Below are 17,465 nucleotides of genomic sequence, written 5' to 3'. Positions count from 1 at the left end.
GCAGGTCCAGAATGGGTACGAGCTCCATAGCATGGAGACTGGTTTCCCGATGGGCCACAGCCCTAAGTAGCACGAGGACTTGATCGAGGAGTTCATCGATGCAACGGAGGCTATCGTGGACATCACATCCGCTCACGATGTGATAAACAATGTCTTCGATTAGTTTGTATTTAGGGCAAACTGATCAACGAATAAAATCTTCCATTTTTCTATGATTGTATCTGTGTACTTTCTGTAGTGTCATGATTGTTCCTGTGTTTGTTTTTGCTCTATAGGCAATACATCTTGTATCGGCTTTTCCCCCTTTCTGGGGTAATTTTGAGCAAAAGGCGATAACCTTCTGGTACCGGCTGTTAGAGCCGACGACTGAACAAATTGGCTATCAAGTGTTGATCCAAACGCTAGGATAATATTCCTTCAAACATTTTCCATCGATCACTTCTTGATAGGTTGGACTAGAATCTTTAGACCAAAGATTAAACAGTTTATCGATCTAGGCTAGACATCTCATTAAGCAAAACAATCTTTAAATTTCCTTTAATAAATTTATCAACTCTGGCTTGTACTCAGGATTCGTCTTAGCGCTCACATACGTCGGCCTAGGACTATCTCCAGGACCAATGTCTATTTCCTTTAATTTACCGGCCGACGTGAAGCCATGCCATATCTTACCATTTGTACCATCTATCGGGTTATCCATTAAAACAAACTCTTAGAGCCGATTGCTTGGATCGGCTGTTGACTTTCATCATTGATCTTAATGAAGCCTCATTCCCATAGCTTGCCAGAAAAACACTCAAAGTCTTCCAGTTCCCAATATACTGGATCGGCTATTGCGATACTTATAGAATCATCAGCATGAACCAGCTCAACATCGTCTCCATGCCACTGAATCAAGCACTGATGCATAGTCAACGGTACACAACAATTTGCATGAATCCAATCACAACCAAGGAGTAAACTGTATGACCCTTTCCCACTAATGACGAAGAATGTGGTGAGCAAAGTTTTACTTCTGATTGTCAATTCGATGTTCATTGCCCCCTTGTCTTAGATGCATTACCCCCAAAATCCTTAAGCATCATGTCGGTCTCAATCAAATCTCCTGGTCCTTTGCCAAGTTTACAGAAAGTGGTATAAGGCATAAGATTGATAGAAGCACTTCCATCCACCAACATTTTGCTCAATGGCTTCCCATCAATGAAACCTTTCACATATAAAGCCTTCAAGTGCCGATGCTTGGCTGGCTTATCGAATATAGCTTGATGTACAACTGCCAGCTTGGCAACTATCTTCTCATACTCTGATTCATCAAAATTTGAATAAACTTCTTGGTCTGCTGGAGCTCTAAATTCCGATGGCAATAGAAAAGCCATTTTAATATTAGCCAAAAGTTGACCTCTATCGGCTATTTGTTTAGCACGCCACACTTGAGGTCCACCAGATGCCTGAGCCTATTCAAACTCTCTGTTCCTTAGGCGTTGCACCCTTCTTTTATGGCTTCTTGTCAAACCTCCTGGACACCATTGCCCTTCCTGCCAAACATATTCTTCCTCATTATCTTCTTCTCCATGATCAGCCCAATTTTGATCAACAACTCGCTTCCAAGCTCCTAATATTGCTCACTGCACTCTGAGCAATTATTTTTAGTAGGCAATTTCAAACCTTTATTCCAACAATGTCTGAAGAAAGGACAATTCCAATGTGATTCAGCTTGGTTTCTTTCATACCACTCTTTCCCTTGTTGACGCTGGTATTCTTTCTCTTCTAACCAACACTGATAATCCTTTTCCGTCTACCGCTGCCATTTATTCAACAAAATACGAGATGTAACATGCGGCCTTGTCGCCCCATCCCTTGACGTCTCACCCTGCTCATATTGGCTCTTCTATTGGTCACGATGCCTTTCAATCTCTCTATATCCATCAGCCGATATTTGCATCTTCAGGTTGATGGTTCCGGCTTCTTTGGCCCTAGTTGATGTTAGGACTTTAGTCTTCCTTTTGAGCAACCTAGCATCAACCATGTTCTGATCTCTTGGGAAAGGATTATCGTCAACTTTCAGCTTTCGAGGTGTATCAAATTTGAGCCTTCCTTGCTGAATAGCCCTCTGTATATGTTGCTGGAAAACTTTGCACTCATTAGTAGAATGAGAAGTAGCGTTGTGAAATTTGAAGAACTTCTTATTCTTCAACTGATTGGGAGGCAACATAACATGATTGTCGGGCAACTTGATCTATCCCTTCTCAAGCAAGAAATCGAAGAGCTTGTCCGATTTTGTGACATCGAAATCATAGCTCTCTTCAACTCCTTTTCCCCAAGGACTTGGCACCATCACTGTCTTCTTACCCCAATTCCGTTCGGCTGCAGCAATCTCTTCTTCTTCGTTGCCCTCATAGCTGTCATCAATTGAATATGAATTATAGGCTTCGGAAATTGCGGCATTCTTCTAGAATCGGGTATCTCTGCGCATATTCTGGAATTGGCTATTGAGCGCTACCACTCGTTGAGCCAACTGACCTAAATTGTCCAATTCTTGCCCAAGTAGTTTCTCTCTCCACATTGGCAACATTCCTTGATCGGCCAAAAGCAGCTAGCTGGTCATCGGTCAAGTTCAATGAGAAGCACAAATTCCTGGTCTCTCAGAAGCTATGAAGAAACTCGGTGCCCGATTCATTAGTTCTCTACTTATAGTTGTCAAATTGGTAATTTTCTTTTCTCCTGTCCCAGTGTAAAAATATGTATGAAACTTCTTCTCTAGGTCAGCCCAATTGGCAATGGAGTTAACTGGCAGCGATGAGAACCAAGTGAAGGCTGGTCCTGATAGGGACAAGGAGAAGAAACAAACTCGATGGGCCTCTTCAACGATTGCTTTGCCCAACTGTGTAAGGTACCAACTGAGATGTTCTATTGTGCTTGTGCTATCCTGGCCAGTGAACTTAGCAAACTCTAGGAGCCTGTAATTTGTAGGAACAGCGACCAAATCATACCACTCTGGATATGGGCATTTGTATGAGAAGGTCTGCCCTTTTGGCTTCAAACCGAACTGATTCTTCATCATCTCGGTCACTCTGAGCAACAACTCATCAGCACTTGAATATGGATTTCTCTGCAATTGTTGACCCATCTGCGGATTAAAATTTTGGGTACCTTGATACCTCAGATTTGGAATCATATGAATGGTATTATAATCTGTGCCATAATGATATCCTTGTGGAATCTCTATCTGCTGGGTCTTTTGCTGGTTTGCTGCTTGAAGTCTTTGGTTGTAGATGCTAGGATCTGTATCTCTACGACTCCTTTGGACTGATGGAACTATGGAATCTATTTTCAGAATCATCACCTGTCCATGCCGAATTTATCCATGATATTCCTTTCAATAAAGGCCAGAGTCTCTTCCTCTGAAACCAAAGAAGACAAATTGATGGTCCGGTGACTGACTGACTGGTATGTACAGACAAAAAAAATCTATTAATGTTTAAGTCAAATGATTCTCTTGCATCTTTTTGAGTTGACTAATGTATAGCTAATCATGTACATCAAAGGTTATTCATCATTCATATATCTATTTTATAGGCATGGTGTTAACAACAACAAAAAATTATATTGCTTATTTTGCATTGGAGGTACCAGTGCTGAATGGCAACAGAACTAATGTAGTAGAAATTATATAATATATCTTGAAAAGCATAGAATCTGTAGAAAGGTCTCCTATCTCCAGGATATTTCCACCCACATAGCATCAGGCTATCAGTAACCAACGCAATCAAAGCATGCGCGCGAGAACAAAGCGGGCGCTGCAGCACCCGCTGTCGCGCGGGGCAGCGGCAGAACGGGCAAATTGAGGGGGGGCAGGAGTGGAGCGCGCGGCTGGGGCTTCGCCAAGGGAGTAGGGGACTTACATGGAGGAGACGCTGGTGGAGATCTGGTGCCAGAAGGCATGGACGAGGGAGCTGGGGCTGGCGAGTGCGTGGAGCTTGAGCTCCGGCGCCGGCTCTTGCCGCATCGACAGCAGGGAGCCCGCCGTGCTCACCATCACCGCCGTCGCCGCCGCCATGTCCGCCGGAGAGGGAAAGAGCGTCGCCGGAGAGGTAGGGAAGTTGGGGAGGGAGGTGAGTGCGGCGGGGTGGCATGAGATTTGGGGTCAACAGCGGATGGGAGGGCGGCAGCGTGATTTGGAGGGCAGGTACGATTTGGAGGATTGGGGGGGTGAGCGTGCGCGGCACAACGATTTTGGGAAGGTACGATCCGGATCTCGGGAAGAAGGTACCGCGCCGAGGAAGAAGGGGAGGGAGGGGAGGGGGCGGTTGCAGGTGCGGGAGGAGGGGAGGGGAGGGGAGTGTGGGGGGCTGGGGAGGGAGCGACGGGAAAGAAGAAGGGGAGGGAGGGGAGCGTGCGTGCGTGAGGAGCCGAGCGGGCGAGTCCGCGGCGGGTTAGGGTTAGGGTTAGGACTTCTTCGTTTTTTTTCCTGTGTGTGTACCTTTTTTCTGTGCGTTTTAAAATAACCGACAGAATAATTATATTTTTTTCTGTGCGTGTATATATTTTTCTGTGCGTTTTTAAAGAACCGACAGAATAAGTTTCATTTTTCTGTGGGTGCTGATTTTTTCCGTGTGTGTATTGTCACACACAGAAAAATCATACAATTATTCTGTGGGTTTTCGTATTTTTCTATCGGGATATTTTGAAACCCACAGAAAAATCGTAATTTTTCTGTGCGTACCCAAAAAAACGCACAGAAAAATTTGTCACCCATAGAACAATTCGAGTTTCTAGTAGTGTGAGATCACTGATCGTGTTGACCATCTGGGAAGTGTGGCGTGAAAGAAACAGCAGAGTTTTCATGAAGGAATGCAGGCAAGTGCAGAAGATTATGGAATCCATTTATGATGAAGCCAATACGTGGGCACATGCAGGAAACAAAGGGCTGCAACTTATACTGCCGTGCAGAGAGACGTCCAGTCTCATGTAGTGGATCAGCCAGAAATGGCAAATGGCCTAGTTGTTCCTCCAACGTATATAAATTAGTCCTCAGGCAAACCAGGGGTGGCTTGGACCTCACTTAGCTGAGCTCCGAGCATAAATGGATGTTGGCGTAGCTTGTGCCAGAACTTTTACTGTAATTATTCTCTAATCTTATCAATGAAAGCCGGTAATGGATCTTTCGAAAAAGAAATTTTTGCTTGAGCTAGGTATGTCTGACGGAAAAATACATCATGTATGCTCATTGCTTCAAGCATTCTTATTATACACATGTTCTTTTTTTAATATGACAAATATAATACATTTATTACATAAGTGAGTAATTAAGAAGAAGAATATGTGGATCATTAGACTGTCATATTTTTTATAGTAAATAATAAGTAGGTGATTTACATACAGATTCAGGGGTTTTTACGTTAATTTTAGTAACGATGTAGGTGGATAATCTATATACAAATACAAATTTAGGGGGGTTACTTTACAATATTTTCACAATGTCATACGCGCGGATATTTCCACGCAATTTCTCGTCCTTGGTACCTACTATAGAGCTTGTTTGGCAGCCTACTGTATATATTACTGCCTCCTCTCACAGTCACCGCCCCATCCCAGCCATCATCTTCTTCCCTTACTCATCCATGGCCAACCACTCCACATTGGAACCAAAAGCCTTGCTGTTTTCACTTAATTTGATTTGATCTCGCCCCTTACACACTGGGCTACCGCCTACCGGAAACCTCACCATTGGCCTTCTCCGCTGCCTCCACGGCCTCAGTCGAGCTGTAAAATCAGATCTCGGAATAAACCACGGCGGCAACTGTTCTGGCCACGCCAACCCAGGTTCGTTTCTAGCATGGCCGTTTGTATTTTCTTGCATGCATGCATAGCTCTGCCTCCCATTTGTCGACAACAGGTTCTCGGCTTGTTCGTGACGAGTAGGATCAATCAAATCACCCCAGAGATAACATCTGATTTGTGATTAGTTGAGAGACATATGAAACTGCAAAGTAGCCATTGTATCAGATTACGATATGTTCATTACGGCAACGAGTGCGTTATTATTGGATTCGTATGCCTCTCTGTCAAAAAAAAAGGAATAATGCTATATTTGTATTAGGGCCTCCCATTTTACTTCAATTATTAGAAGTGTTGTACTGCATAAGTCGCATTAAATTTATGAATAATTAGCATCTGCATCACCAGCAAAAAAACATGCAATGCAGAGAATCAATACTTTAACACTACCGTCCCTGACTTTGGGTAGGAAACAATAATACACATTTTAAGAGGCTAGAAGATATGAATTGTTCCATATGCATGGTTACCGAACGTGAGGTGCAACCACTCCAGTGCTCCCTTCGTCCCAAATTAGTTCAACTTCTAGAGTTGTATTAAGTCGAACTATTTAAATTTAACTAGATTTATTGAAAAGAGCACCAAAACTTATGTCACCAAATTAGTATCACTAACTACATACCTATATATATATTCATAATGTACATATTTCGTGCTATAGATATTTTTTTGGATGCACCGAGTTTATAGGCTATTGAACCTATAAATGATGGTTTGCTTTTGTTGCAGAAAAATAGCCATACAAGCTCACTGCCATGGTGGCTGTCCTTGCTGTTTTGGCATCCTACATCCAACACATGTTGGTGAACATGGCTAAAGAAGAGGTGCATATACTACTAGGGGTCACCGGGGAGATTGACAAGATGGGAGTCAAGCTTGGAGATCTCAAGAACTTCCTCACAGATGCTGATAGGAGGAACATCACTGATCTAAATGTGAAAGCATGGGTGGGAGAGCTTCGGGATGCCATGTATGATGCCACAAACATCCTGGATCTGTGCCAGCTCAAGGCCATGGAGCAAGGCCCAAGCCGGGACATGGGATGCTTCAACCCATTGCTATTCTGCATGCGGACTCCCCTCCATGCCCATGATATTGGAAACCGCATCAAGAACCTTAACAAGAGGCTAGATGACATCAAGGCACGCAGCGCGTCATTCAACTTCATCAACCTTGGTTCCTATGAGGACGATGCAAGTAAGAAGGCATCATTTGGTTCAAGTACACGTGAGACATCGGGGGCCCTCGATGGATCAGTTTGGTTGGTGAGAAGATTGAGGAGGACACAAAAAATCTAGTGGCGATGCTCACAAAAGAGTATCAAACACAACAAGAATATAACAGAATTATGGTTTTCGCCATTGTGGGAGTTGGAGGGATTGGTAAGACCACCCTTGCCCAAAAGATCTTTAATAATGACATAATACAACAAGATTTCACAAAGAAAATATGGTTGAGTGTCAACCAAGACTTTGATGAGATTGAGCTGTTGAGGAGAGCAATCTCTGAAGCTGGGGGATACCACCATGTTGCCGGAAATGCAAAGACACTGCAAGAGCGAGCTCTAATAGAAGCCTTAAAGGGACATAGGACCTTATTGATAATGGATGATGTCTGGGACTATCGTGCATGGGAGGGTGTGCTTAGAACGCCCTTCCTCAATGCTGCCCTAGCTCATGGTACCCGTGTCCTCATCACCACTAGGCATGACAATGTTGCACGAGGAATGATGGCAGAGGAACCCTACCACCATATCAATAAACTTGACCCTGGGGATGCATGGTTGCTTCTCAAGAAACAGGTCCATACAAGCTCACCCATTCTTTGAAAATTTCCTTTGGTTTTCATTCAGACGTCGTGCTTGTTAGCTGCATCACATTATATTTGGTGCACTCTTAAAAGTAAGGGCTCGATCTGCTACCACTTGACGTATTCTTTTTATGTGGCAAAAATCTAGTATATTTAGTATATATTGCGATATTACAAATATAAAGCGTCAGTTGCCTGATAGTTTCATATTTTAGGGACCCCACCAGTTATTCACAGTTTCATCAAGACATTCAAACAAGAACCTGTACAACAAGTCTACATCATTTTTTTTTGTGGGAAAAGTGCACGGAATTTTCATGGTTTTGTAATGGAAATTTTGAGTGCCATTGCGTAACACTGACAATGAAGGCAATAAGAAATGGTAAATTCCCTAGAAAATTCAGTTTACAGACTTAGGAAACAATAATAAGTTCATTTTATGGTTTTTTATGAGGTATAATTAAGAAAACCTTACCTTTTTCTTAGTATGGACATCTTGCGCTCAAAAAGATCAGTGGAGAGCTTAACCGGGACTAAAGGTGCCCGCCCCCGGGAGTGGCCTGGAGGCCCTTTTAGTCCTGGTGTCCCGGTTGGTGTTGCCAACCGAAACTAAAGGTCCCTTCAGTCCGGGCTGCCTATGCCAGGAGTAAAGGGTGAGAAACCGGGACTAAAGGGGTGTCCTAACTGGAACTATAGGCCCTTTGTGTACTAGTAAACAGTATGTGCATGCATGGGTAAAAATTACCGTGGAATTGGGAAAAATGATTCTTTTACCAAATTAGTTCCCAAAGTTTATAGCTATGTTACTCTAAAATAACTGTGGACCACTGATTTAATTATATTTGATTTAATATGCTCAAAAAGTGACTTATTTACATTTCCTTTAATATAGAACATTGAAAATTGGGGAAAATCAATGTACAAGTTCTAACTTCACTAGGACGATCTAATGTGGAAAGTGCATATGATCGTATGCGGAGATGTTTGAGTTTTAGGCATCCGACGTTGCAACTTCGTCGAAACCTTCTCGATTTTTTATCATAGCCTCTACATGCGATAACACGATGCCCAGACAAGTTTCGTGATTTTTGGACTTCGTTCGGATTTTATATAATTTAAATACACTTTTCCCGCAAGTTGTTCGTCATGTTACATCAACAAGATGCTCGACATTTCATGCGAGTTCCTGGATAAGGCATCAACATACACCAAATATCATTAATATAATTTTTTGAATCACCAAATTCTATTATTTCATGCACCTGCAGTTCAAATTCAAAGTATGCAAAAAAATTCAACGAAACGAAAAAAACTAACGAAATATAACAAAATAAGTCAAAATTGTCCCAAATATGAACATGCAGTTTTAAACAATGTGGGAAGGCCTCACAAAAAAAATGAGGTAAAAAAACAAAAAAAACAAAAATTCTTCCCCGAGTGCCTTCCCTGGCACTCGGCGAAGAGGCTCTTTCCCGAGTGCCAGGACAGGGCACTCGGGGAAGACTTAAAAAAAAAGGCCCAACAGGCCTTATCTAAACCTAACCGGCCACCCCACCCCCACCCCACACTCGCCAGCCCGCCCCGTCCGTGCGCTACCCCGCCGCCGCCAGCTCCCTCCACGCGCCGCTGCCGCTCGCCGCGCGCCCCCCGCAGCCCCGCGCGCCCCCCGCAGCCCCCGCAGCGCCGCGCGCCGCCGCAGCCCCCGCGCCGCGCGCCCCAGCAGGCTCCGCCGGCGCGCTCCCGCAGCCCGAGACGGCGTCGCGCCCCCCACAGCCCCGCGCGCCCCCCGCAGCCCCCGCAGCGCAGCGCGCCGCCGCAGCCCCCGCACCGTGCGCCCCAGCAGGCCCCGCCGGCGCGCTCCCGCAGCCCGAGACGGCGTCGCGCCCCCGCAGCCCCTGTGCCGCGCAACCCCTCAGGCCCCGCCGGCGCGCCCCCGTAGCCCAAGACGACGGCGCGGCCCCGCCGGCGCGCCCCTGTCCCTACGCGTCGGGGCCCGTCCGGCCGGCGCGCCCCCTCCCCAGCCCCGAGGCAAGCCGCCTGGCCCCTATCCGTCCGTCTGTCCGTGTGGAGCCCAGCCCCTGGCGCTGGTCAGGGAGCAGAGAAGGAGGAGGTAGGTGGAGGAAGGAGGAAGAAGAAGGGGAAGGGGAGGAGGAGGAGAAAGAAGGGGAGGAGGTGCCACCGTCGCCACGTCCTGTCCCGTTGTCGGCGTCTTCTTCTCCGCGTGCACGTCCCGCCAACGCCCAAGGTATATGAACCGTCCCGTTCTGGTTGTCGGCCATCGCGCTGTTTATGTGTTGACGGCCTTCGTGCCGGAATTGTGGATGTGTGGGCCATCGTGCCCCAAATGTGGACGTCGGCCATCGTGTCGACGGTTTTTCTTGCAGGTTATCGAAACCTCCCCATCCAGGGGAGGTTCTGCCGAAATTTTGTACTTATAGTGCTGTTTTTCTTCTTTTGCAGAGCAGGACCTGTCGCAGGGGTATCGGAGCACCTAGGCGACCTCGATCGTCTTCGTCGGCGCTGCGGTCCTACCTGCACAGCACCGACTCGCCACTGCACCGAATCGCCACTGCGTCGCTAGCCTTTCTCCACCGCCACCCTAGGTATAATTAAGCTCTTTTCCTTACCGTTGTCGTACGTAGATCGGTGTAGCCCAGTTAGGCGTCTCCCGTCCGAAACAGATACGATTGGAGGTATGCGGATCTCTGCATATCTATGACCGTATCTATTTCGGATTGTCCAGGTGTAATTGGACAGCCCGCGGATGGGTAGATGGGTTAGTTTCCATGTTCTGCTCGGATCCGAGACGGAGTTTCGGCACCACCTACCTGTTGTTCTCTAGATACACACTCTCCCTTCCAGGACGTGTATCGGGAGAGCAGCGGGTTGGTGCTGCCGAAATTCTGTCTCGGATCGGAGTAGAGCATGGAAACTAACCTCATCTACGCATCCGCGGGTGGGATTAGGACCTATCCTCACCTATTAGACAGTAGGCACGCCGTGCAGATGCAACTGATGGTTACTTTACTCCGTTATGTGTATATGCTAGAGGATGGATACCCGTGAGTGGATGTACACGGGACGCCCAAGTCAGTCTCAAATCACCCGTGAATGGATGGATAAGACCGAGAAATTCTTGGACCATGCATTTAAGGCAGCTAAGGGAGCGAGAGACACGTTCTGTCCCTGCAGCGAATGTGAAAACAAGAAAAGAAGAACAAGGGAAGTCATGATGAAGCATCTTTGCAAGTATGGATTTATGCCAAACTATACCCGGTGGGTGCACCATGGTGAACCCTACCGTCCTAGAGAGGAGGTCGTGAGACGAGGCTTGGAGGCATTTGATGGTGATGGCGGGGTAGCAGGATGGTTAGGTGACTATGCGGATGCGATGTTCGCTGAAGGACGTATGGAGGACGAGCAGGAGGATGGGGAGGAGGAGCCAGAGCCAAGCGCTAAGGTGTTCTTGGACATGTTGAAATCGGCACAGAAGTTCCTACATGAGAAGACATCGATTTCTCAACTAGATGCCATTGGGCGCCTATTGGGGTTGAAGTCACAGCACAACATGACTCGAAAATGCTTCGATGATATGGTGGCAATTATTGGGGATCTGCTTCCGGCGGGTCATCAGCTGCCTCCAAACTTGTACGAGTCAACAAAACTCCTTCGGGCACTGAAGTGCCGTATGACCAGATACATTGTTGTCCAAAGGGGTGCATCCTATTTAGGAAAGAACATAAGGATGCAAAGTACTGTCCAAAGTGTAAATCCTCTAGATATGTGGAGGTAGACAAAGGTGATGGCAAGAAGGAGCAGAATGAGAGGATCCCCATGAAAGTCCTACGACACCTTCCGATCATACCGAGGCTCCAACAGCTATTCATGAAAGAGGAGTCCGCGAAACAGATGAGATGGCACAAGAATGGTGTTCGATACAATAAAGACAAGATGATACATCCAGCAGATGGTGAAGCATGGAAAAGCTTTAATGCCAAGCATCGTGGCAAAGATGAAGAGGCCCGTAATGTACGTGTTGCGCTGGCAACGGATGGGTTCAATCCTTATGGAATGATGTCGGCCCCATACACTTGTTGGCCCGTGTTCGCTATCTCCCTCAATCTCCCCCCCGGGGACCTACTTCAACGGCAAAACATATTTTTGACGTTGATAATTCCTGGACACCCGGGAGACAAAATGGGTGTGTACATGGAGCCTGTTTATGATGAATTGATCGAGGCTTGGAATAAAGGCGTATTGACTTATGACCGAGCTACAAGGAGGAACTTCAAAATGTATGTTTGGTACCAATACTCTATGCATGACTTTCTGGCGTATGGGATATTCACCGGCTGGTGTGTCCACGGGAAGTATCCATGCCCGGTATGCAAGGCAGCTCTACAGTTCATTTGGTTGAAGAAGGGTGGCAAGTTCTCGTCGTTCGACAAGCATCGACAGTTCCTCCCTCTTGACCATGCATTCAGAAGAGACACCAAGAACTTCACGAAAGGTGCCACGGTGATGACTAGTGCACCTCAGAAGATGACAAGTGCCCAGGTTCATGCTCAGATAGATGCTCTCGTGGTCCCAGCGCAGGAAGATAATCCAAAGAAGGGTAAAAGAAAGAACGGTAATCCAAAGAAAGATAAGCCAAAGAAAGATCGCTTTGTGGGCTATGGTGTGGAACATATGTGGACTCATAAGCCGGGATTGGAGAGGCTTCCCTATTTTGATGACCTTCTCCTTCCACATAACATAGATGTAATGCACACTGAGAAGAATGTCGCCGAAGCACTTTGGGCAACACTCATGGACATTCCTGACAAGACAAAGGACAACCCTAAGGCCAGAGTAGACATGGCAACACTATGCGATAGACCTAAGCTACAGATGCTGCCTCCAAGAGACAACAAACCATGGAAAAGGCCTAAGGCTGATTACGTCTTGGAAAAGAAGCACAGGACGGAAGTGATAGAATGGATGCAGACGTTAAGTTTCTCTGATGGGTTTGCAGCGAATCTGAGGAGGGGAGCGAACCCAGAAACTGGCAAAGTCTTAGGGATGAAGAGTCATGACTTTCACATATGGATTGAGCGGCTTCTTCCATCAATGGTTCGAGGCTACGTCCCTGAGCATGTCTGGAAGGTGCTGGGGCGTCCCACCCCTCATAGTCGCCGTGAGCCGCCTTCGGAGTCGTTTTTTTGTATTGAACTTGTGAACTTGGAATAGTGTGTACTTTTGAACGTGTGGTTTGTAATATATTGTGGATTTCGGACAAATTTGGTCGTTTGTGATATATAAATGTGGTTTGTGACATATTGGTGTTGATTTGTGGTTTGGTTTGTGATATATATATATATATATATATATATATATATATATATATATATATATATATGCTTTGTTGTTTACGTGGAAAAGCAAAAAACAAAAAAAAAGAATTTTAGAGGTGGCTTCCCCGAGTGCCTGTGCTGTGGCACTCGGGGAAGAGGGATTTTTATAAAAAAAAAACAAATTTCTTCCCCGAGTGCCTGAACTTCGGCACTCGGCAAAGAGTATTTTAAAAAAAAAATTCAAAAATCTTTCCCGAGTGTTGCACTCGGGGAAGAAAATCAAAAAAAAAACAACGTCGGCCGCCGGCCAACGGCGTCAAGTCTTCCCCGAGTGCCAGCACGGCACTCGGTAAAGCCTTCCCCGAGTGCACGATTTTTGACACTCGGGGAAGGCGACTTTCCCGTGAGAGGATTAGCTGGAGGCTCTTCCCCGAGTGTTGCACTCGGGGAAGGCTTCCCCGAGTGCAACTGGGCCTTCCCCGAGTGCAACCGGCACTCGGGGAATCCAGCAGTTCCTGTAGTGAGATCGATGTAGCTAAAAATGAGTAGCATGTAGATTGTTAGATGCCTTTTCTATTTTGTTATGTGCACATGCATATATAAATGAAGAGGACCAAAAATTGTGTCCCACCAGAGCATTAAAAAATTGAGCTTGAAGTTCTATCTTGTTAGTGACAAAGGGGCAGTGCAATTTATTTATCATGCGCTTTGTATTAACCTGATCTCCACATTTGCCGTACTGGTGAAAAAATGAATGCTTATCTAATTAGTCTGATATGCTTGCAGGTAGTTAGAAGTGTAAATGATGAGCCCCAGCTTGAAATGCTAAAGGATATTGGAATGGGAATTATAGAAAAATGCGATGGTTTACCACTCGCGGTCAAAGTTATTGGAGGTCTGCTACGCCAGAAAAATATAAGGCCAGTCGACTGGGAAAATGTCTTAAAGGACTCTCTATGGTCAGTTTCTCAAATGCCTAAAGAGTTAAGCAATTCAATATATCTTAGCTATGATGACTTGGGTCCAGGCTTGAAACATTGTTTTTTGCATTACTCCCTCCTTCCTAAGGACACAATTTTTTTGGTTGGTGACATTGTTGGCATGTGGATCAGTGAAGGATTTCTTCATGGAACCTCACGTGACTTAGAGGAAATAGGAAAAGAGTACTATGACGAATTAATTCAGAGAAACCTTATTGAGCCAAATAAAAGGTACATTGATCATGTTGTTTGCAACATGCATGATGTTGTTCGCTCTTTTGCTCAGTATGTGGCAGGAAATGAGGCACTAGTGGGTCACAATAGTGAAATTGGTATTATGTTGAATAAACTCAATTCACAAAAGTTGATTCGTTTATCCCTGCAAAACAAAGGATCAGAATCAAATGATTTAGAGTGGTGTTCTCTACAAGCACATACATCACTAAGAACACTGATATTGGTTGGGCATGTAAAGATAAAGCCTGGTGATTCATTGGGTCCCTTTTCAAGTCTTCGGACACTACATTTGGAGTCCATAAATAATTTTGATTTATTAGTTGAATCTTTGTATCAACTCAAACACTTGAGGTATTTATCAATAGAAAATAGTAACGCATCTAGCTTACCTGAGAATATTGGCAAGTTGAAGTTCTTGCAGTATATTAGCCTTTTTCGTTGTCAGAGTTTGGTTAAGCTTCCTAGTAGCATTGGAATGCTACAACACTTGAGGTTTCTTAAACTTAGCAGGACATCTATAAAAAGTATACCAGAGGGTTTTCGTGGTATAACCTCTTTGAGGAAATTACATGGGTTTCCAACCCACATGGATGGTGACCGGTGTAGTTTGCAAGATCTGGGTCCTCTTTGCCAGCTAACTGAGCTTGGTATAAGACTCATGGAGAATGTATCTTCTTCATCATTTGCTACAGAAGTCAGGCTTAGTGTAAAGGCATGCCTAAGAGAACTGGCACTAAGTTGCACCAGTAGACTTGGAGCTGATGGTCGGCTGGAAAAAGATAAAGAAGGCGACTCTGAGAAGAAGTTACAAATTGAGGAGGTTTTTAATGAGCTTTGCCCTCCATCTTCCTTAGAAAAATCTTCACATCCATGGGTATTTTGGTCAGCGACTCCCAAGATGGATGATGTCGACAGAATCTATGCCCCTTGAGAGCTTGAGAATTCTGACAATGGATGACCTGGCCTGCTGCACCGAACTTCCTGATGGCCTGTGTCAGCTCCCATGGTTGGAGCTCCTACAGGTCGACAGGGCCCCAGCCATCAGGCGTCCTTGGGCAAGAATTCGTGTGTTGCAAGCGTTCTCGGGTAGCTGCTGGGTTCTCTAGATTGCTCAAGCTAAATTTTATAGGAATGGTGGAATGGGAGGAGTGGGAGTGGGAGGAACAAGTGCATGCCATGCCTGTCTTGGAGTATCTTCAACTCAAGAGATGCAACTTGAGTCACGTTCCACGTGGCCTTGCCTTCCACACAAAGAATCTGAGGGAACTCCATGTAAATGACGTCAACTGCCTAAAATCTTTGGACCACTTTTCTCATGTTGTTCTGCTTGAAGCGTTCAGAAACACTGACCTGGAGAGGATTAGTTTTCTACCAAGCCTGAAGAATCTTGTCATCTGCAACTGCCCCAGAATGAAGGTATTGAAGGGTGTACCAGCTCTCCAGACACTCCTGCTGGAGGATTATGGCATGGAAACTCTACCAAGATATCTGAAGGATGTAAACCCAAGGCATTTGGAGCTACACTGCACCTTATCGTTGCTCACATCGATTGCGGCAAGGAAATCAAGCCCTGAGTGGGACAAGCTGAAACATATCCAGCATGTCAAGGCCTATGCAGACGGTAATGGCAGGAAATGGTACGTGATGTACACAAGAGATCCTTTCCACTTTGAGACAAATATCAGTCGAGCTACCATTGGTCAAGGTAAAAATTAACTCAGCAGCTCCGTCTAAAATAACTTTTATTATCAGAGACTCTGTTCTTTTAGCTTCCTCCTGTTGAAAAAAAAATTAAATCTCTCATCCTCAGGCTGCTTGGCACGTGCATTGTTTGCTTACTGTCAAACATGTCCGATTGAAGACGAAATGCTGGTAGGACGACGTGCGCATGCTGACAAACGCCTTCCCCTCTGTTCACGATTCAGGTAACTTTGCCCTCGCTAGTTAGTGCTTTCCGCTAAATTTCTTCACTCCATGTGCCGTTTCAAGTGATCCTCAAGGATCACTTGAAACAGCTACTCGTACATTGCTCTTTGTTTCATGCAGTAAACCAGAATTGATCAACGCGTGCAGGTGCAATTCTTATCGTCATGTGGTCGCCTGGTTGCGTGGGGCATGTCTGCACTGCAATGAAGCCATGGGCGTCGCCTCCTTGTCAGAGCAGTGGATGGAAGCAGTCGGGTATGCAGCGTATATTGGTTATCAGACGACATATGGGCGGCTGCAACAGCAAAAGGAAACGTCATCACGAGTGTAGCTGAATATGGATTTGGGCGTTTGGGTGGTCGATCTGGGGTTGTACTACAACTAATTTTGCTGGTTGTGCCTACAGTATGTGTTCTTGATTGAGACCTGCGAGTCGCACTGTGCATCGGATGAGGACAAAAATACATCTCATTCTTTGATGTTCTTGAAACCTGATTAGCAGTGAAACAAACACACTAGCTAAATTTACCATGAGTCCATGACTGCGTCTTTTTCTTCTGCATCATCAGCTTCTCTCGCGACAGACAGACACTACGTAAGAAAAGCTAATCACAGACGCGTCTTCATTCACTTCGCATACAAGGGTTCGACGCGTCAACACGCGTCTGGCCATCCTGATTATTTAGCAAAAATTGCCTATTTTAAAATAGCACTACCCAATCATGATGGTGATCCAGTCTGTGTAAGGGCATCTAAGGAATGGTATATACCACATACATATATCATCAGTTGACTTCTAAGTTCCAACGCCCTTTCACAGATCATTCCCAGCCAAGCAACGGCGTCATCTTCTTCTTCCATCTCCGGAGTCCGCCAATGAACATGCGATCATCGGTGTACAATAAACGGCCACGTGACACTCCATGACTCCAAGCAGGTCGTCCGGCGTCTCATTAAATTTCGCCCGCCAACAAGCATGACACTCGCATATGCCATACGTCGCCAGCGCGATGACAGCGCGCCAGCCGATCGATGAGTTGATTATGTATTTAGTTTACCATCGACGACCTTAGCTTCTTGTCCTTCGTTATATTCGGCATGGCATGAAGAGAGTTGAACTTCCATGGAGGAATCTTTTTTTGTTTATTATCGCCCTCGGAGGCACGCAGGGCACAGGTAGATTAAACTAGGGAGGGCACAGTAGTTGAAGCTCCGACACCGTCTTTTCAATTCGCACTGCCAGATGATCCAATCGGTAAAGGCATCCAGGCATGCCAGACTTGCAGAACCCAACGATCTCTGTGTCTGGATGATCCTCTCTGATAACCGAGTACAAATAACT

General features: G+C 45.6%; 1 pseudogene; it reads left to right on the top strand.

The window, feature by feature from the left end:
• Nucleotides 1–6,593: 6,593 nt before the first annotated feature.
• On the top strand, nt 6,594–16,622 carry LOC136488188 (putative disease resistance protein RGA4; annotated as a pseudogene).
• The last annotated feature ends 843 nt before the right edge of the window (nt 16,623–17,465 follow it).

Source organism: Miscanthus floridulus, chromosome 10, assembly GCF_019320115.1.
Source record: "Miscanthus floridulus cultivar M001 chromosome 10, ASM1932011v1, whole genome shotgun sequence".
NCBI lineage: Eukaryota > Viridiplantae > Streptophyta > Magnoliopsida > Poales > Poaceae > Miscanthus > Miscanthus floridulus.
This window is presented reverse-complemented; position numbering and strand designations above follow the sequence as displayed.